The sequence below is a fragment of the Lepidochelys kempii genome, unplaced genomic scaffold (assembly GCF_965140285.1).
Source record: "Lepidochelys kempii isolate rLepKem1 unplaced genomic scaffold, rLepKem1.hap1 scaffold_134, whole genome shotgun sequence".
NCBI classification, from domain to species: Eukaryota; Metazoa; Chordata; order Testudines; family Cheloniidae; genus Lepidochelys; species Lepidochelys kempii.
In genome coordinates, this window is record NW_027621915.1 from 61,821 (window position 1) to 67,820 (window position 6,000).

Sequence of the window (6,000 nt, forward strand, 5' to 3'; positions counted from 1 at the left end):
ACTAAGGGAGTCCGTTAAATCATCCCACTGCTGCCATGAGGATCCCAGAAGATGAAGACATTCCTGGGATACAGTAAGAGCTGAGTTGGGTCGTGTGCACATGGTCACCACTCAGAGCAGCGGGAATGAGATCTCCAGGCTCATTATCCCCATCGGCCAAGGTGACGGAGGGAGAAAGGTGAGCCCGGCAAAGCAGCCCCTGTTCCAGAGTCTGGGAACCGTGATTTTTAAGATGCTCCAGGATGGGGTCCCTCAGGTCTTAAGGTTAGAGGGGACGGTTAGGATCATCTCCTGCAGCGTCTCCTGAAGCATGGGGAAGGGCTAGCCATGGTGGGAAGAGTGGGGTTTGAAGACGAGTACATGAAAATGGGGGAGTGGGGTCGCTAACACATTGCTGGTGGGTGAGGGGCACGATCGGTTTCTTTGCCTTGAGGAGGGGGCTCAGCTTTTAAAAGTTTTGGGAAGAATAATTTAGTCTGAGCCCTGGCATAACCCAGGCCAGAGAACATCGCCTACTGATTCCTGCACCCAGTCCAGTGATTTATGGCACTGACTTGGCATTGAGAGGGATTTTATCATACGCTGAAATCCAGCTGCAGAAGGGAAAGGGCATTAGAAGCTGAAAGACCCCAGAAGTGGCTCTGGTTTTCTACTCAAAATAACCAGCCAGGGCTGATTTTCCCCGGCCCAGCGCCTTGCAGTCATGCAGCAGCGCCTAGTGAGTTCGGTGTGCAGGCAGGCTCCCAAATCCAGACAGTGGCACTTCACATCCACTTTGCTCTGGCGTCAGGGACTGCCCTGAGCGCCCATCCTGCAAACACGTACGCACCTGAGCCCTCCCACTGTGATCCAAGGCTACTCCTGCTGATGGAGTTAAACACGTGGCTAAAGCGTTTGCAGAGGTTCCAAAGAGCTGAGGCTCCATGTAAAAGGAACATTACTCCAGTTATTCCAATTTTGGGTTGATGAGATGCTCCTGCCTGCCCACCCCCCCCTTCACAGCTGAGTCTCCCACCCAGTGGAATTCTCCAAGGAACTTCCCACTCCAAGAGACAGAGGTGCCTGAAGTGGCCATTAGCCTCTTAAGTCCCTTTGGGAATCCAGCCCTAACCGTTCATCGGGACAAGTCCTCAGCTCCCTGCAGCTGTCCCGTTACCCAGGTCGCACGGTGCAGGTTTCCTCTCATCCATCAGACTTCGTTTTTAAAGGAAAGCTGAGATGCAGGAGATCAAGGTGGCGCTTCCAATGAACAAGTACCAGGTCACCCACCCCATGGGATTCAGCCTCGTATGGTCCTTGCTCCAGACCCCCTAACTCTGTGGTTCTCAAGCAGGGGTACACGTATCCCTGGGGTACACAGAGCTCTTCCGAGGAGTAGGTCAACTCATCTAGATATTGGCCTCGTTTTACAACGGGCTACATAAAAAGCACTAGCGAAGTCAGTGCAAACTAAAATTTCAGACAGACACTGACTTGTTTATACTGTTCTGTACGCCACACACGGACATGTAAGTACAATACTTATTTCCAAAGGGTTTATTTTATAATTGTATGGTACAAATGAGAGTCAGCAATTTTTCAGCAATAGTGGCTGTGGCAACATTTGTATTTTTAGGTCTGATTTTCGAAGCAAGTCGTTTTTAAGTCAGGAGAAACTTGGGGTACGCAAGACAAATCAGACTCCTGAAAGGGGTGCAGTGGTCTGGAAAGGTTGAGAGCCACTGCCCTAACTCACCTCACAGCCTGGGACGTCTTCTCGACTGACGCTCAGCAGTGAAGTTGGAGATGAAGGAGAACACCAGAGCCCAGCTTCCCATTAGCGGGAGGGGGAGGAAAAACTCACCTCTGGGCCTTTCCTTGTTACACGGACCCACAGTGACACGGACTCTCTCTCACTCTGCAGCTTCTCAGGCTCTGCTGCTGGGAACAGCTGCGGGTGGATAAAAGGCAGCCAGGTTCTGTCTGAGACGTGTGCCACGGAGCTCAAATGGATCTGCCAGAAAGAAGTGGCCGTGATAGAAACAGTGCAACTGAGGATCTACATTTGTGTACCTGTAATGTGAAGTACCCCCCTGTTCAGTCTCCTGGGTAGGGCCCGACCAAATTCACCCATGAAAGTTTGGTAAATGTCATGGTCAGGAGATTTTTAAAAGTCTTTCCCGGGCTGGAGGGAAGGGGCCCTGTGTCCCCCCTCTCCCTTCCCCCCCTTTCCCGGGCTGGGGGGGCCCTCTCTCCCCCCTCTCCCTTCCCCCCCTTTCCCAGGCTGGGGGGGCCCTCTGTGATCCCTCTCCCTTCCCCCACTTTCCCGGGCTGGGGAGGGGCCCTGTGTCCCCCCTTCTCCCTTCCCCCCTTTAACGGGCTCGGGGGAGGGGGGCTGTGTCCCTCCCTCCCTTCCCCCCCTTTCCCAGGCTGTGGAGGGCCCTGTGTCCCCCTTCCCGCACTTTCCCGGGATGGGGGGGCCCTCTGTCCCCCTTCCCCCATTTCCCAGGCTTCGGGGGGTCCCTCTGTCCCTCCTCTCCCTTCCCCCCCTTTCCCAGGCTGGGGGGGCCCTCTGTCCCCCCTCTCCCTTCCCCCACTTTCCCAGGCTGGGGAGGGGCCCCGTGACCCCCTCTCCCTTTCCCAGCTTTCTCAGACTGGGCGGGGGCCCTGTGTCCCCCTTCTCCCTTCCCCCCCTTTAATGGGCTTGGGGGGGCTGTGTACCCCCTCTCCCTTCCCCCCCTTTCCCAAGCTGTGGAGGGCCCTGTGTGCCCCTTCCCCCCCTTTCCCGGGATGGGGGAGCCCTCTGTCTCCCCTTTACCTGCCCCCCTTTCCCGGGCTGGGGGGGCCCTGTGTCCTCCCCTCCCTTCCCCGGGCTGGGGGGGGCCTCTGTAAACCCTTTCCCTTTCTCCGCTTTCCCAGGCTGTGGAGGGCCCTGTGTGCCCCTTCCCCCCCTTTCCCGGAATGGGGGGGCCCTCTGTCTCCCCTTTACCTGCCCCCCTTTCCCAGGATGGGGGGCCCTGTGTCCCCCCTCCCTTCCCCCCCTTTCCCGGCCTGGGGGGGCCTCTGTCCCCCCTTTCCCTTCCCCCCTTTCCCGGGCTTGGGGGCCCTCTGTCCCCTTCCTCCATTTACCGGGCTGGGGGGGCCCTGTGTCCCCCCTCTCCATTCCCCCCCTTTCCCTTGCTGGGGTGGTGCCCTCTGTCCCCCCTCTCCCTTCCCCCCTTTTCCTGGGCTGGGGGGCCCTCTGTCCCCCTTTCCACCCTTTCCTGGGCTGGGGGGGCCCCCTATTCCCCTTCCCCCCCTTTCCATGGCTGGGGGGAGGCTCTGTGTGCCCCTTCCCCCCCCTTTCGCAGGCTGGGGGGGCCCTCTGTCTCCCCTTTACCTGCCCCCTTTCCCGGGCTGGGGGGGGGGGGGGCTGTGGCCCCGCTCTCCCTTTCCCCCTTTCCCCGACTGGGGGGGGGGGCCTGTGTACCCCTTGCCCCCCTTTCCCAGGCTGGGGGGGCCCTGTGTCCCTCCTCTCCCTTCCCCCCCTTTTCGAGGCTGGGGGGCCCTATGTCTCCCTTCCCCCCCTTTCCCGGGCTGGGGACGGGGGGCCTGTGTCCCCCTTCCCCCCTTTCCCAGGCTGGGGGGCCCTCTGTCCCCCTTCCCCCCTTTCCCAGGCTGGGGGGGCCCTGTGTCCCCCCTCTCCCTTCCCCCCCTTTTTGAGGCTGGGGGGGTGCCCTATGTCTCCCTTCCCCCCTTTTCCCAGGCTGGGGGGCCCTGTGTCCCCGTTCACCCCCTTTCTCGGGCTGGGGGGCCCCTGTTCCCCCTTCCCCCCTTTTACTGGCGGGAGGGGGGCTGTGTCCCCCTTTCCCGGGATGGGGGGGGGCCTGTCTCCTGTTGTTTCCACTCCTGTTTTTCAAACAAACATTTTTCCTGTTGAGTTGAAGCCCTTTTGCACAAACACTTCTAAATCATGCTTCCTCTTAGTCATTCCCCAAAGTAACACATCAAATCAAATTCTGCTCCCCATTATATGGGAGTGAATCCAAAATAACTCATTGATCGCTATCCACATTTACACCAGTGTAAGTGAGAGCAGAATTTGGGCCTATATAGTACAAATTGAAAAATACTGCTGTATTGTCTTGGGAGACAGCGGCTGTTTCTCTTAGAGGAACTATGGTATTGTCTTATGAAAACCTTCACGTGCAGAAGTGGTGAACAAAGATGAATGTGTGAAGCAATGTTTGAACCAAACATGCCAAACCCCTGGAAAAAAACACAGAAATTGGGCTTGTTTTTGGCTCAATTGGCTTGTGAGTTGCTTGTTGGCTAGGTTTTAGCTTGTAGCTTGTTGCCTGTTACTTTTTTTTTTTATCAGCTCCTGGCAATCAGCGGCAAGGAGGGGAAGAGAGTCATGGACAGCAGGCCCACCACAGTCCCAGACTGCATGTTCGGGGGATCTAATCGCATAGAGAGTTGGGGTTCTTAAAAAATGGCTTGTTTTGACCTTGTTTTAAAATGGGATTAGCTTGATTTTTGGCTTATTGTGAAAGTTGGGGTGCTTATTTACTACATGAAAGTAACTGTGGTTTGAACTGATCCAAACAGCGATGACATTTACTCCACTCCCCTCTTCATTAGAAGCTCCAACTTTTCCTCAGTGTTTCCCCCTCCCCCATTATCTTCCCTGTCATCAGCCATGAGAATGGAGAGTATGGCATGCCCACTTACGTACCTATTCTGCCACATGCCATAAGGCTTTGTATGAAGCAGCATCTCCCAAAAAAACATGTTAAACATGCACGGCCAAAATGCAGCAGAACCAGCCAATCTGTTGAAATACTTTATGCCTCTGACATCGCTCATGTCTTGTAGGTAAATGATAATGTTTCTGCAAATCTGTTCACTCAGTGCTTTGGGACTTAAGCACAGGAAAAGTCGCCATTCTTTTATTATTATTATTTTGTCTTTACAGTCATAAGCAACAAGATTCACTTGGCAGGTTCTTCCACTTTCTGGATCATTTCTGTTTTCACCTGTCTAGTTCCAGTTACTTTTCTGGCAGCCTGGCACCACTGCCTGGGCATTACAGTCCAGCTTTATTTTTGGTCCCTGGAGAACATCCCATTTCCTTAAAAGCCTCATGAAATTCTGCCACCAAATTCTCTGTGTTATCTGTTTGTATCATGAGGCTACCTGATGAACATTAGCAATCCACATGCACAAGTGGGTGACTATCTAGTACTATAGCAAAGAGCAGTTTACTCACTTTTAGAGCCCTGGGCGGGTACGTAAATGTGTATCCGCCTCCGAGCCGCGATCTGCAAAAATTATCTGCGGATATCCGGGGATTTTCAGGGCTGTACACCGGGGGCCGGACTCAGGCGCCGGGGCACACGCTCCCCTCTGGAGCCCGGTTAAGGAGAGACGCCCTGGCAGTTGTGAGGAGCCGCAGTGGATCCTGAGCAGCCCCCCGCCCAGTGTCCCAGCCCCCGACCCAGGGCAGGTGGAGGGACCCAGGCTCCCCCCAGCTGCCAGCGCTGGTCTCCCTGACCCGGTTCCGGCCCGGCCATGGTAAGAGCCAGGCGGACAGCTGTGTGGAGCTGCGGCAGACCCTCTACCTGCCCTGGGCGTGGGGCCCGAACAGTCGCTGGCCCCTGTCCCGGCCCCCCAGGCACCGCCCAGGGCAGATCACAGCTGCCCATCTGCTCTTACCATCAAAGCCCTGCCCGGATACAAAATTTGTATCCGCATCCATGCTCAAATGGTCCATGGATAAAAAGCGGATACCCGCGGATTTGCAGGGCTCTACTCACTTTTTCTCCACTGCACTTTGATCAAGTCCATTCATGTTAAATCAGGCTTCCCTTTAGGGTATTGTAACAGACGTCCCTCTCACCTTGGACAAGCCTGAACCTGACCCCATGTAAACACCATTGGATGGACATTTAGTAATGCGGGAAGTTGTAGCAACCATGCGACAAGCCTGAAGACCCTTGCTGTAGGTATTCCAATGGTTAGAGCCATGTGTCAGTCATG